Source organism: Lepidochelys kempii, chromosome 4 (genome assembly GCF_965140285.1).
Source record: "Lepidochelys kempii isolate rLepKem1 chromosome 4, rLepKem1.hap1, whole genome shotgun sequence".
In the NCBI taxonomy this organism is placed as follows: domain Eukaryota; kingdom Metazoa; phylum Chordata; order Testudines; family Cheloniidae; genus Lepidochelys; species Lepidochelys kempii.
Window position 1 is genome coordinate 88,246,285 of NC_136383.1, and position 15,052 is coordinate 88,261,336.

General features: G+C 42.9%; 1 protein-coding gene across 1 annotated transcript in view; it reads left to right on the plus strand.

Annotated features, from left to right (window-relative positions):
• The first annotated feature begins 5,403 nt into the window (after window positions 1–5,403).
• The window catches only part of LOC144930530 (uncharacterized), a 121,614-nt gene continuing 111,965 nt past the window's right edge, over window positions 5,404–15,052 (plus strand). Inside the window, exon 1 of the mRNA XM_078852663.1 lies at window positions 5,404–5,650. The gene's annotated coding sequence lies outside the window, so the exon portion shown is untranslated. The remainder of the gene's footprint in view (window positions 5,651–15,052) is intronic.

The following is a 15,052-nucleotide window of genomic DNA, read 5'->3' on the forward strand; positions in this document are numbered from 1 at the left end:
TGGTCCAGGGGCCCCACAAAACTCTAATTCACCCCTGATTCTAAGGAATGGTAGGAGGGAAAACAGCACAATAAAGATAATGGATTTCAAGAAGGCAAACTTTAGCAAACTCAGGGAGTTGGTAGGTAAGATCACATGGAAAGGAAGTCTAAGGGGACTGAGAGTTGGCAGTTTTTCAGAGACATGATTAAGGGCAGAAGAACAAACTATCCCACTGCATGGGAAAGGTAGGATGTATGGCAAGAGACCACCCTGGCTTAACCAGGAGACCTTCAATGATCTGAAACTCAAAAAAGAGTCCTACAAAAAGTGGAAACTATGTCAAATTACAAAGGATGAATATAAACAAATAACACACGTATATAGGGACAACATTAGAAAGGCCAAGGCACAAAATGAGATTAAACTAGTTAAAAACATAAAAGGTAACAAGAAAACATTCTACAAATACATTAGAAGCAAGAGGAAGACCACGGACAGGGTAGGCCTGTTACACAATGAGAAGGGAAAAACAAAAACTGCAAATGTAGAAATGGCAGAAGTGCTAAATGACTTTTTTGTTTCGGTTTTCACCAAAAAGGTTAGTAGCAATTGGTCATCTAACATAGTGAAAATGAGGTATGGTCAGAGGCTAAAATAGGGAAAGAACAAGTTAAAATTACTTAGACAAATTAGTATCAGAGGGTAGCTGTGTTAGTCTGTATCCACAAAAACAACAAGGAGTCCGGTGGCACCTTAAAGACTAACAGATTTATTTGGGCATAAGCTTTCGTGTGTAAAACCCACTTCTTCAGATGCATGGAGTGAAAATTACAGATGCATTTCTCTTTGAAGTCTGTTTCTGAAGTTTTATTGTTCAAGTATGGCTACTTTTAAATCTGTTATAGAATGTTCAGGAAGATTGAAGCGTTCTCCTACTGGCTTTTGTATGTTATCATTCCTGATGTCTGATTTGTGTCCATTTATTCTTTTACGTAGAGACTTCAAAGAGAAACTGCAGAACTAAAATTCATTTGCAAATTTAACACCATTAGTTTGGGCTTGAATAGGGACTGGGAGTGGCTGGTTCACTACAAAAGCAACTTTGCCTCTCCTGGAATTGACACCTCATCAATTATTGGGAGTTAACTACATCCACCCTGATTGTATTGGCCCTGTCAACACTGGTTCTCCACTTATGAGGTAACTCCCTTCTCTTCATGTGTCAGTATAATAATGCCTGCATCTGTAATTTTCACTCCACGCATCTGAAGAAGTGGGTTTTACCCACGAAAGCTTATGCCCAAATAAATCTGTTAATCTTTAAGGTGCCACCAGACTCCTTGTTGTTAGACAAATTAGATGTCAAGTCACCAGAGCCTGATGAAATACTTCCTAGAATACTCAAGGAGCTGACTGAGGCAATATCTGAGCCATTAGCAACTATCTTCGAAAGGTCATGGAAGAAGGAAGAGATTCCAGAGGACTGGAAAAGGGCAAATATAGTACCAATCTATAAAAAGGGAAATAAGGACATCTCAGGGAATTACAAACCAGTCATCTTAACTTCAGTACCCAGAAAGATAATGGAGCAAATAATTAAACAATCAATTTGCAAACATCTAGAAGATAATAAGGTGATAAGTAACAGTCACCATGGATTTGTCAAGAATAAATCATGTTAAACCAACGTAATAGCTTTCTTTGACAGTGTAACAAGCCTTGCAGATAGAGGGGAAGTGGTAGATGTGGTATATCTTGTTTTAGTAAGGCTTTTGATACAACCTAGATAGAGCTACTTTAAGGTGGGTGCATAACTGATTGGAAAACCATTCCCAAAGAGTAGTTATCAGTGGTTCACGGTCAAGCTGACATCATTCTGGGATGTATTAGCAAGAGTGTGGTAATTCTTCTGCTCTGTTTCGTGTTGATTAGGCCTCAGCTGGAGTATTGTGTCTAGTTCTGGGCAACACATTTCAGGAAAGATATGGACAAATTGGAGAAAGTCCAGAGAAGAGCAACAAAAATTATTAAAGCTCCAGAAAAAATGACCTATGAGGGAAGATTGAAAAAACTAGGTTTGTTTAGTCTGGAGACGAGAAGACTGAGAGGGAACATGATAACAGTTTTCAAGTACATAAAAGGTTGTTATAAGGAGGAGAGAGAAAAATTGTTGTTCCAAACCACTGAGGATAGGACAAGAATCAAGGGGCTTAAATTCCAGCAAAAGCAGTTTAGGTTGGACATTAGGAAAAAACTTCCTAACTGTCAGGGTGGTTAAGCACTGGAATAAATTGCCTAGGGAGGTTGTGGAATCTGCATCACTGGAGATTTTTAAGAGATTAACACCTGTCAGGGGTGCTCTAGATAATACTTAGTCCTACCATGAGTGCAGGGGACAGGACTAGATGACCTCTTGAGGTCCCTTCCAGTCCTACGATTCTATGATTCTGTCATGGCTAAAGAAGAGTACAGAAGAATAGCACAAGCATGTAGGGACAAAATCAGGAAGACCAAGGCACAAAATGAGTTACATCTAGCAAGGGATATAAAAGGCAATAATAAGAGGTTCTTTGAATATATTATGAGAAAGAAAGAAAGAAAGAAAGAAAGAAAGAAAGAAAGAAAGAAAGACGAAGTCCTCCACTTGGTGGGACAGGAGAACTGTGACAGGGTTTACAGATCCCACACTAAGGCTAAGGGCATGATGGAGCAGAACTGGGCCAATGAGGCCCTGCCCCTCAGCAGCTGCAGAGTATGCTATAAATGGAGAACCTGCTTTAAAGGGGACTCTGACAGTCAGGTGTGGGGAGTGAAGGACAAGTTGTCTGTAGAAAAAAGGCTAATTTGTAGCTCCTGAGACAGAGTGATCTACAGGAGATGGCTTTGTACTGTGGGTAAGACCTTTCCAGAAGGCCAGGGGCCTGTTCCTTTTTCTTTCCCCTTCTCCTTGACAAGGAGGAACAAATGGACACTGAGAAGTGACCTGAGAAGCCCTTAACTATCTGAACTGTTGAGGCTGTTTGAACAATCCTTGCTGGGAGGGAAGAACGGTGCTGGGACCATGCCCCTAACTGAAGAGAGAACAGGGCAGGCTGCTGTGGTGGATCAGCAAGAGAGGACTGAGACACTCCTCACCTCTGGTTCCTGGGCTGAGACCTGGTGGAAACGGAGGGCCTGACTCCCCTTCCCCTTCTCCCTGACAAGGAGAACTCTGGGGATTGTGGACTGTAACTTGGCTTGCCAGGCCCTCAGATTGCCCAGCAAGGCCATTCCAGGACTTTGGTGACTGTTGAGCCATGTCTTGCCCACTAGGCATGCTTGTGAAGTGAAGCACACTGCAAGAGTTAATAACAAGAAGGCTGAGGTGTTTAATGCCTATTTTGCTTCAGTCTTCACTAAAAAGGTTAATGGTGATCAGAGACTCAATACAATTAATATTAACATCAAAGGGGCAGGAACGCAAGCCGAAATAAGGAAAGAACATGTTAAAAAATAATTAGATCAGTTAGATGTATTCAGGTTGGCAGGACCTTACGAATAGAGCCCTGCATGGATACAAAAATGTGGATCTGCATCTGATCCGCATCCGCCAGGATCAACCCACAATTCGACCCACGATCTGCTAGCCCAGGGGTGGGCAAACATTTTTGGCCCGAGTGCCACATCTGGGAATAGAAATTGGGGTTGGGGTGTGATATCCTCAAGCAGATATCCTCTCAGGCAGAGCAGAATGTAGCAGCCTGTCTATTTAGTGACTTATTCTTAGTGAACTGTTCCTGTTATCTTTGTGAATCCCGCAGGGGTATAAAACAGGTGTAAAAGTTTTAAGGCTCCTTTACATTGCCAGAATGGGGTAAAGGAGTCTTATTTTAAAGGACAGTTTGGCTTATAAATGCTTATGGTATTTTAGTGATTAGACTAAATTTTTGGACTGAAAGCATTTCCTACCAAAATATGCTCCATGAACTGTTTGCTACTGACTTTTCTGGAGATGGTCAGTAGCCAATTTAAATTGTGAGTTTGATTCCTCAGCCCTCACTTGCTCTTCAGTTGCCTAAGATGTAAGTAACACTGAGCATATGATTGCATATATTTGTTGACTAATAACTAGAAATAAAGGGTCAAATTACTATTAGACTATTAGTAATAGCTACATTACTATTAGACAAAGGAGGTTTGGGGATTTCCTCCAATGCTCCCCACTCCCATTCTCCATCCATTGGACAGTAATATAAATAACCAAAATAACTGACATCAGCACGATTATATTGTGTTATTATTACAAATAAAATATGCAGATTTTTTAATTTTTTTGGAGCAGAATTCCCCCAGAAGTAAATTATTAATGCCACTCTGTATCTGGGGCTAGAAGTGGAAGTAACAGACTCTCCAACTTGTGCAGAATGTCATAGCCTCTTTCTCTTCAGTCAGATAGGCGAGTGGTGAGCACATCAACTCTGTGCACCAATCTTTCCACAGGCTTTACAGTCCACCCTCTAGTACCAGTTCAAGGCCTTGGTCCCAATCTTCAAAGACGTCAGTGGGCCAGGAGGACCCAGCTACATCAGAGATCTCATCTCCATATATATACCAACAAGACAGACGTGCTTTTCTGAGACAGTGCATCTGACAAAGCCTAAAATGAAGTATGAGAGAACTGTAGATAAAGCTTTTTTGGCTCAGTAACAAGCTTTGAGAGGAGCTAGGAATATAGGACTCCCGAGGCATTGAATCCAGTTCTCTGCTATCACAGGCAACCCCATCATATACTCCCATTCATAAATTTATCAAGCTCCATCATAAAACTAGTTAGGCTGTTTGCCCCCATTACTCCTATTGGGAGGCTGTTCCAGAACCTCACTCCTCTAATGGTTAGAAACTTTATTCTACTTTCCAAACTAAATTTATCCATGGCCAGGTTATACCTATATGTCCTTGCTCCATCATGGTCCCTTAGCTTAAATAGCTCTTCTCCTACCTGATATCTCCCCAGATCTATTTAGACAGAACAGTCATATCCCCACTCAGCCTTCATTTTGCTACATTAAACAAGCCAAGCTTTTTTAATCTCCTCTCATAAGATTCTTCTGAAACTGAGACCAATCCAGAGTCTGAAAAAGCCAGTTTCCATTCAGAGCCTCCCTATGACGAAAAGGGGAAGAGCAGATGACATCCTACTTGTCTTCATGTAATCACCTCACAGATCTAATTTACCTGCGAAGCACTTCGATATCACAACAACAAAAACTACAAGGAAAACCTTCAATAAGCAGAGAGTGTGCCAGGCAAGTCTATTTACTGAGCCCTGCCAGTATGCACACACTAGAAGAAACAGACCCTGCCCTGAGAAAGTTACAAATAGCCTATTGAACTGGAATGCCTTCCAAGGAACAAGGAATCTCTTCTGCGATATATGCAAAAGAGTGTATGCAACGTATAATTAACAGCCTGGCTTTTAACTTATGCCCTGCCATGACAACGACATATGCTGAACTCCCACAGCGAATGTCCTGTAGCTGGCACTGCCCTATCCCAGCGCAGACCGAGTCCCCTCCCGAGACTGCAACACGAGTAGTAACGTCCTGCCTCCCGTTAACTGGGAAATCCACTCACAGAAACACGGACAACAGTAAATCCGGTCCACTTAAGACAGACAGAACCACGTCAGGTAGGCTGCGAGCCCCGGGCCCCGCTGGCTTTACCACCATTTCCTTACATCGTTTTCCCTTGTTGGTGTGGGAGGGTGCGAGGCGGACTGCGCAGAGCGCTGTCAGACTGGCCCGGCGGGGACCGCGGCCTCAACCCCCGCGCGGTGTCAGGGGACACCTGTTACAGCCGCGACGCGCCCGCAGGCAGCGCCGGCCTCTGCTCGCGGGGCGCGGCCGGGATCAGTGCCCGTCACCGCCGTGACTGCACGGGTCGCGGGGGACGAAACGCCGCTGGTGGCCGGGCGCCTGGCGGTCAGGGAGAGCGGAGCCCTGGCGCGGTCACTACACCGGGGCCGCCCCCCAGACCAGAGAGACGGGCGCGGCGCCGCCGCGGCGGGGACCGGGCACTGACACACGGGGCGGGGGCTGTTCGGAGCTACAGCCGCAGGGGGCGGTGCTGCCCGGTCTCTGCGCGGAGCGGGGTTACCGGGGCCAACTCCCCCTTACCGCGGGGCCCGGGCAAGCGTGCGCAAAGACAGGGGCGTGTCTCCTCCTTAGGGCGCAGCGGCTCCGCCTCCGGCCCATTTAACGCCGCCGCCGCTCGCAAAGACCCGGCCGCTGCCGCGCAACAGGGAACCGCGGCGGCTTCCTCTTCCTGTCACGTGACGAGGGCGGCCCGGAAACACCGCAGACTACTGAGGGAGGCTCTCGCTGAACAGGGCGACGCCTCTCGGCGGGCCGGAGCAACCGCCCAATCACTGCTGTCCTCGCTGGCTCGGCAAGGAAGTGGGGAGGGCGATGGAGCGAGCAAATAGGAGCCCAGGCAGGCGGCAGGGGGCGTGGCTCCTCTTGGGTCACCGTGGGGGAGAGGGGAATGAAGGGGAAGGGTGGCACGGCTGATCTGGGACTGTGGGAGGCAGCGGGAGAGGTCCTGAGTCCGGCGTGGGGAGGGGGAACTAAACTAGGGCAACAGGATCACCAGGCCCGAGCCAGGCCCCCAGGGCACTTGTCAGCAGCACCATTGCCTTTTTGCAGAATTTATATGTTAAAAATTAACTTTCTAGCCCTTTTGCTGACTAGAAGCCCTTTGGCAGGTGATACTGGAGTATACTGGATACCACTGAGCCTGACACCATCATCACCCTAAGAACGGAGAACTGCCCCCTTCATCTCACCGGTGGGTTAACTCTGAGTCATAATGGCAAGTGAAATATTATAAACAAAAGTAATTTTCCCTCTGTTGATATTCACCCCTTCTTGTCAACTGTTGAGAATAGGCTACTTCCACCTTAATTGAATTGGCCTTCCTAACACTGACCCCAACCCCCACCCCCTTGGTAAGGCAACTCCCATCTTTTCATGTGCTGTAATATGTATACTCCTTACTGTATTTTTCACTCCATGCATCTAATGAAGTGGGTTTTAGCCCAAGAAAGCTTATGCCCAAATAAATGTGTTAGTCTCTAAGGTGCCACAAGAACTCCTCATTGTTTTTGCAGATACAGACTAATACGGTTACCACTGTCATTAAATCTGTCATTATTAACCTTGTTCTTTATGACAGGTTTCAGAGTAACAGCCATGTTAGTCTGTATTCGCAAAAAGAAAAGGAGTACTTGTGGCACCTTAGAGACTAACCAATTTATTAGAGCATAAGCTTTCGTGAGCTACAGCTCACTTCATCAGATGAAGCTCACGAAAGCTTATGCTCTAATAAATTGGTTAGTCTCTAAGGTGCCACAAGTACTCCTTTTCTTGTTCTTTATGCAGCACTATCAGTGTAGTAGCTGCTTTACCTGCAAATATGAAGACAAAGTCCCTGCCCCAAAGAGTTTGCAACCAAGCAGACAAGAGAGAGATGTAATGTAGGATGCAACAAAAGCAAAGTTGATTGCATATTGAAGTGTATGATGTTTGTGTATCATCAGCTGGCTTCATGACAGGGACAGCTAAGAGCTTTTATGCTGGACACTTAAGTAAAACATCCAGCTAAGCTGGTATTGTAAGTGAAATTTGGGAGTACGACAAGGCTTGAGTATCACTTCTCTAACACTCTCTTGGTGAAGGTTTCCTCAGAAGCAAGGTGAAAGTTTGAACAACTAAACTTAAATACAATTGTTAAATGGTGAAATGTAAAACTAAACAACACAGAGTGGTTAAAAACAGCAGTATCTGATCAACTCTGGATCCTTTTCCACTGATCTACAGCCACTGACCTTTTGGCACAGTTTTAAGTGCAGCATGTACTACTTCTGCCACTTCTTTTAAAACGAATTAGTCTGTGCTGTTATAAAATAGTGTTAAGTAAGTTGCATGTGAAAGACATATTGCACAACTTCTCTGTAGAGTTGCTCTGAAAATTGGGTTACTACAATCCTTATAATGTACAGAGGGACATAGGTTTTTAACTTGAAAATTGCCACGAAACACAAAGTAAATAATGCACTTCTATCATTTTTCACATAAGGATCTCAAATCACTTTATAGCCCCACAACCCCAGTTTCAGATAGGCAAGGGGCACAAGGTTCACATTACACATAACGGAAAAGCAGATTATCATGTGGGGTTGAAAGCAGAAGTTATTTAACAGTACTTTGCAACTCTACACAACAGTTCAGGATAAGAAGCGAAGAAGTCCATATCCCATTAAAACTGCAAGGGAATTACCTGATTTGGAATTTGTTCAGTACTTCAGAATTAAAACCCCCTTGTTTGCAAAGAATACCATAGAAACTTTAACCATAAGTGTTCAGGACTTTGGCTTTACGTCTAATCAGAAAGCATCTTCAGCAGCTCAGAGTCCTCTAGCATCAGTACTAATTCAGGGGGAAATGTGATACAGAATCACTCACACCTGCAACACCTAGGATTTGGATTTTGTCCCTTCAAAGACAGACTCAACGCAAGCATGTATAGCTAATTAGATCTGATAGGATCACAGTAATACAATGAAAAATTATGTCCAAATTAGGGATATAAATAACATATAAAAACAGTAACCGTGTAACGGTTAAACGTTTACCTGGGAAACTAGGAGTGTGGAGGGGTATAGAGGGGTGTTATGTTTTAGGTGGGGCTCCGCTGCTGTTGCCACGCCCAGAGATCCCTGCTGCTGCCCCCGCATCTGGGGCCCTGCCGCTGCCCAACATACCAGCATGCCCAGGGTCCCGGCAGCCGGGACGGACCCCAGCCAGGGGCTGGCAGCCCAGAGGGACCCCGGGCGTGCTGGGATGCCGGGCGGCAGCAGGGTGGCAGCCGGGACCCCAGACATGGAGCTGATAGCCAGGCCAGACCCCGGCAGCCGGGACCCCATCTGGGACGGACCCAGGTGCACTGGGATGCAGGGCAGCAGCCAGGACCTCGGGCGTGGGGCTGGCAGCCCAGAGGAATCCTGGGCAAGCGGGGCGGCAGCCGGGACCCTGGGCAGAGTTTAACCATAAACAGAAACTGATAAGCATCAAGCTTATCAGTTAACTGGTTAAACCCTTACATCCTTAGTCCAAATTCTGCCTCAGACTTTTGTATACAACTCCTATCACCTTTGATGAGGTGATTGCAGTTTGGTCTGTACTGTGAGTGAGCATCTCTTTGTGGTCAATAAACCTCATTCATATTTAGCATTGGTTGCATAAATTCTCATAGAATCATAAAAATATAGGGCTGGAAGGGACCTCAAGAGGTCATTAAGTCCAGCCCCCTGCACTGAGGCAGGGCCACATAAACCTAAAACATCCCTGACAGGTGTTTGTCCAGCCTGTTCTTAAAAACCTCCAGTGACAGGGGATTCCACAACCTCCCCTGGAAGCTTCCACAACCTTCCCTCTCTGGAAGCTTAATCCAGAGTTTAACTACCCTGAGAGTGAGAGTTAGAAAATTTTTCCTTATATCTAACTTGAGTCTCCCTTGCTGCAGATTAAGCCCATTATTTCTTGTCCTACCTCCAGTGGAAACTGAATCATATTCTCATAGCTCTGCAAGTCTCTCATTCATGAAGAGCTGAGATATGACTGAAATTCTTCCAAGTTACTGGCAGTGAATAGTTAAATAATCCATTACTTCTGTCATTGCACAAAAGGTCCAGCTACAGTGATACATGATGAGACTATGACACATAAACATTTTGTGCTAAGCTTTGATAAGTACCTCGAGACTTATTCTTATGATGGTCTAATTGTCAATACATGTGGACTTTAACTTAAAAATCTACATTGTAAAACTACAGCGTCATCCTTCGTACACTGTTTTGTTAATTGACTGAAACAGTTGAAGCAGTATCAAGGGATATGCTTCTAGGTGGATATATCTTGTGTTTGTAACTCATAAAACAATATACTGTGTACATCTTCTATAATGTATCATTCATGAGGGGCAAGGTTAAAAGAAAATTTACAATCTGATAATTTCTCACACAAACCACAAAATATAACTGTCTCTGGTAGGATCTGCAACAGACTGGACAAAGTGCCTGTAAAAGATTGCATAGAATTTGCATGCAGCTTCAGCAGTATATTAGTCATATAATCATTTTTTTAAATTCCCAGTTTTTCTAACTTCAGACTCTTAATTCTATTGCCACAAAAACAAAACAACAACCTCTAGAATGAGTTAATGCACAGGGTTACATATTTTAACACAAAAACATTATGAGAGTCTCTTTTAAGGCATGAACAACACTTTTACCTCTCTACCCATGCTCTCATTCTATAGGTGGGCTGAGGGACCCTTATATCTTGCTATACCAATTTTAACTTTGCCCTTGTGACACTGTGTTCTTTAATGACACAGTACAACCTTCAGTTAATGTTGGGAGAAGATATGAGGAGGTCTTTAATTTATATTGTGAAAATGTATAGAGTTGGAGTATCCATATGACAGGAAGAAGAGTAGTAAGGGGAGAGCTCTGGGCCATACTGGGAGGGTAGGTGGGATGACATAAATCTATTCTCATGTGCAACGCGAACAAGGACCTGAAATAAGATTGGTGAGGGCAACTTGGACTCTTCCATTGTCCGATTCACTTCAAATGTGGTAGAAATATTGTACCTCGGTCCAAGACACACACTATCAGATTTTAGCATACTATTCCTTTATGGATATTAGAGTGGAGAATGGCAATATCAGGCTTACCATGGAAATTCAGTGGCAACCTGAACTATGGAATAGCTGGTGCAACCCCATATTAGTTTAATTTCACATTCAAAGACAGTTTAGTTACCAGAGAGGAAAAAATACAAACGTTTTGAGTGCGAAAGGAATACCTCACCTAATTGTTTTTCTGTCTTTAAGTTAAATGCTAACTTAGTTCCCTTCAAAATTTCTAGGAATATCCTTCTACTGAGTTTATGAAAATTTTCATCCTAAAAACATTTTATATAAAAAATAAGGAGTTGAAATTATAACCTCTGCTATAATTTTTCCTGCACAGACTGTAGAATCACTAGCGTCATGCTGACAGGTTTCAGAGTAGCAGCTGTGTTAGTCTGTATTCGCAAAAAGAAAAGGAGTACTTGTGGCACCTTAGAGACTAACCAATTTATTTGAGCATAAACTTTCGTGAGCTACAGCTCACTTCATCAGATGCATTCAGTGGAAAATACAGTGGGGAGATATATATACATAGAGGACATGAAACAATGGGTGTTACCATACACACTGTAATGAGAGTGATCAGTTAAGGGGAGCTATTACCAGCAGGAGAGCGGGGGGGGAGGGGGAACCTTTTGTAGCGATAATCAAGGTGGGCCATTTCCAGCAGTTGACAAGAACGTCTGAGGAACAGTGTGGGGTTAAGGGGGGGAATAAACATGGGGAAATAGTTTTACTTTGTGTCATGACCCATCCACTCCCAGTCTTTATTCAAGCCCAAGTTAATTGCATCCAGTTTGCAAATTAATTCCAATTCAGCAGTCTCTCATTGGAGTCTGTGTTTGAAGTTTTTTTGTTGAAGAATTGCAACTTTTAGGTCTGTAATCGAGTGACCAAAGAGATTGAAGTGTTCTCCGACTGGTTTTTGAATGTTATAATTCTTGACGTCTGATTTGTGTCCATTTATTCTTTTACGTAGAGACTGTCCAGTTTGACCAATGTCCATGGCAGAGGGGCATTGCTGGCACATAATGGCATATATCACATTGGTAGATGTGCAGGTGAACGACCCTCTGATAGTGTGGCTGTTGGGATTAGGCCCTATGATGGTGTCCCCTGAATAGATATGTGGACACAGTTGGCAACGGGCTTTGTTGCAAGGATAGGTTCCTGGGTTAGTGGTTCTGTTGTGTGGTGTGTGGTTGCTGGTGAGTATTTGCTTCAGGTTGGGGGGCTGTCTGTAGGCAAGGACTGGCCTGTCTCCCAAGATCTGTGAGAGTGATGGGTCGTCCTTCAGGATAGGTTGTAGATCCTTGATGATGCTGGAGAGGTTAGAGAGGTTTTAGTTGGGGGCTGAAGGTGATGGCTAGTGGCGTTCTGTTATTTTCTTTGTTGGGCCTGTCCTATAGTAGGTGACTTCTGGGTATTCTTCTGACTCTGTCAGTCATGCTATAACACATTTGAAAAGTTAATGGGAAGAGAGGGAATTAAAACTTTAAACACATTGGTTTATGCATTTATTTTCAATGTCTTATCTAACTGACATTATCCTGTACTGCCATTACTGAACAATAAACACACAAGGAGAATGGGTGGGAATTATTCCATGTTCATAGGTCAGATTGCATTCTGGAAGGGAAGGAGTATAGGAGGAGCCATGACGTTCACCTTTGGAGGTTTCCTACAAATCTTTTTCTCAAGGACTAAAGGGGAAGGGAACCCCAAATTCCATGGACACTTGACCCCTCCACACTGCTTCTCTATCATCCCCTTTTCCCTGGCAGTACAGTTCTCATAGGTATAATATTGCAACTGGCCAGACCGCACCATTGCAACCATCCACTCCCTTCTGGTCCGCCCCCACAGATATTCCCTAGGACGGGAGCCCTGAAATCCTGAGGAGTCCAATCCTCAAGGAGAATCCACATCTGGTCTTCTGTGTGGCTAGCCAAAGGGGAAAAGGGGACTTTGTTAGGCAATGCCCCAGCATGAGCTGTGGCATCCTTTTCACTCACCAAAGCTGAGGAGAGGATTTTCTCCAAAGGGAATAAATTCTGTTGATTTACATAATGGTGAAGTTACTTTGGCAATTCCAATGCCAGTCTGAAATCATTATGATTTTCATTGTGTTGACACGTAGTACTTTGACCACTCTATCTGTAGTGTTTCAGGAATACAGAGACCACCTCCTCTCCCATTTGCAGTTCCATAAGATCCCTGCTATAGCTAGAGCAGTTTCTCATGTGGAGCGATGCTGCTTAAGTATATGGGATGCAAAGAGGTATATACATACTGAAAATAGACAATACATTAGCACTTTGTATGCCGCTATTTTCAGTATGTAATTAAAGAGATAAATTAATTGAGGTTTTAAGACCCTAAATATGACCATAAAGTCAGATGGAAAAAGTCTTCTCGACCCTAAATATGTAGTTTTGTTTGCTTGTCTTTTATAGGTGCCACTCTATTGCTTGGACATGAAAGGAAAAACACAATAGCCTCTAATTATATTAGACCTACCAAAATAAGTTGCATCCATGTTACTGGGAGCAGAATTTGGCCCAGTAATTTTGTCTTTACAGTATTTAAAGTATTTAAAGTACTTAAAGTATTGTCTTTACTGGCTTTACAGCACTCAAATCTGTTTTAGTACACCACGTTATTTTTGTACTTAATGTACTTTAAATGCCTGGGTTTTGTTTCATGAAAATAATACAGTCAGGCAGGCACACACAGAATGGAAATCAATATTTGCTGAATGGAAAAGGACTAAATTGGTAGTGGGAAATGTTTTTTCTAGTCCCTAAAATGTATTATAAACTGTGTCAAATTTAAAACAAACACGTGGAGCCCCATCCTGTTTTCACAGAAATGAGGGGCAAAACTTTTACTTGACAGTGTCCCTTATGATAACCCTTTTTAAAATATAGTAAGAAGATTCTTACATGGTGTAAATTAGCATAGTGCCACTGGCTTCAATGGAACTAAACCAATTTATATCATTTTAAGATCTGGCCCAATATAAGCTTCTTGTTGATATTTAAAGTTTATATGTGACAAAATGAATAGGAAATCTATGTATAATGCATGGACAGACAGAGGAGAGATAAAATATGATATAAATGAATGTTACATTTTTTTAAAGTGTGCCAAAGTCCTCTTGTCTTGTGTAGGCAAGCATTCCCATGTAGTCTCAGTTCTAATATTAGTTTAAACATTAAAAAAGAACATTTCTCATGACAAAAAATAAATTAAAAAAAAAACATTTTATGGCAGAATACTTTCTTCCTCTTTACCTCCCAGGCATCTGAGTGAACCTCTCTTGCCCACTGTCTCTTGTTTTACACCTTCCTGCTACTGTGGAATTCTTATATTTTCCTCTAAAGCAGCTGGTACTAGTGTCAAAGACTGGACATGATGGATCTTGGGTATGGCAATTCCTATGTTCAAAGGGTTGCTCAGATGGGATCCAAGGCACTAACTCTCTTCTCATTTTGGGAAGCAATGTTTTTCTCCTTTAAACTCCTTTCTATCCTCTCTCACCACTAAAAGCCTTTTGTAAGAATGATACAAATGCATTTCTGTAGATCAGTGACTCTGAGAGATTCCTACTGCAAGTGTCTGTCACTGCTGTTTCTCTGCCTATTAGATTTTGGAATAGTCTCACTAGGAATTAGTGGAAGCCCCAGCTGTCACATTTTAAACTACATTGTATGTCTAGAGCACGAGAAAATGTACTCTAGGGAACAGTTCTGCATTAGTAGAGAAGTGGGATAGATGATCTGTCAGGTCTTTTCCATTTATAATTTATCTGATTCTATATCTCCATGGCATAATTGTATTCCACTAACCAGAGAGTGATAGTCTCCTGTATCTCAGAACACGAGTTTTCACAGTGCTACCATATCAGCGTGACAATACAGAGTGTCCTGTTATTTGGGGCCTCATCTAAAGCCCAATTAAATAAATAGGGGTCTTTCCACTGATTTAAATGAGCCTCAGATCAGGCCCCCATGCATTTTTTATCATTGTTAATTTTGAAGGAATTTAAATGGAAACTTCTCATTTGTCTCACCTTTCCTCCCTTTTGATCTGATCATACACTTAGGGATGGATTATACTCTTATCAAACAAATTACATGTCAAACCGGTTTTAATTGCATTATTTCACATACAATACAAGATTATTTATTTTCATATAGTCATAGTGATAGATATAACAGTACAATGATTGAAAGATATGAACAGTTCATCCAAGTGCATTAAATATCTTTGAGCATTATATAGGAATTTAGCTAGAGTTACATCTAATCAGTTTCCAGTACAACGCAGAAAA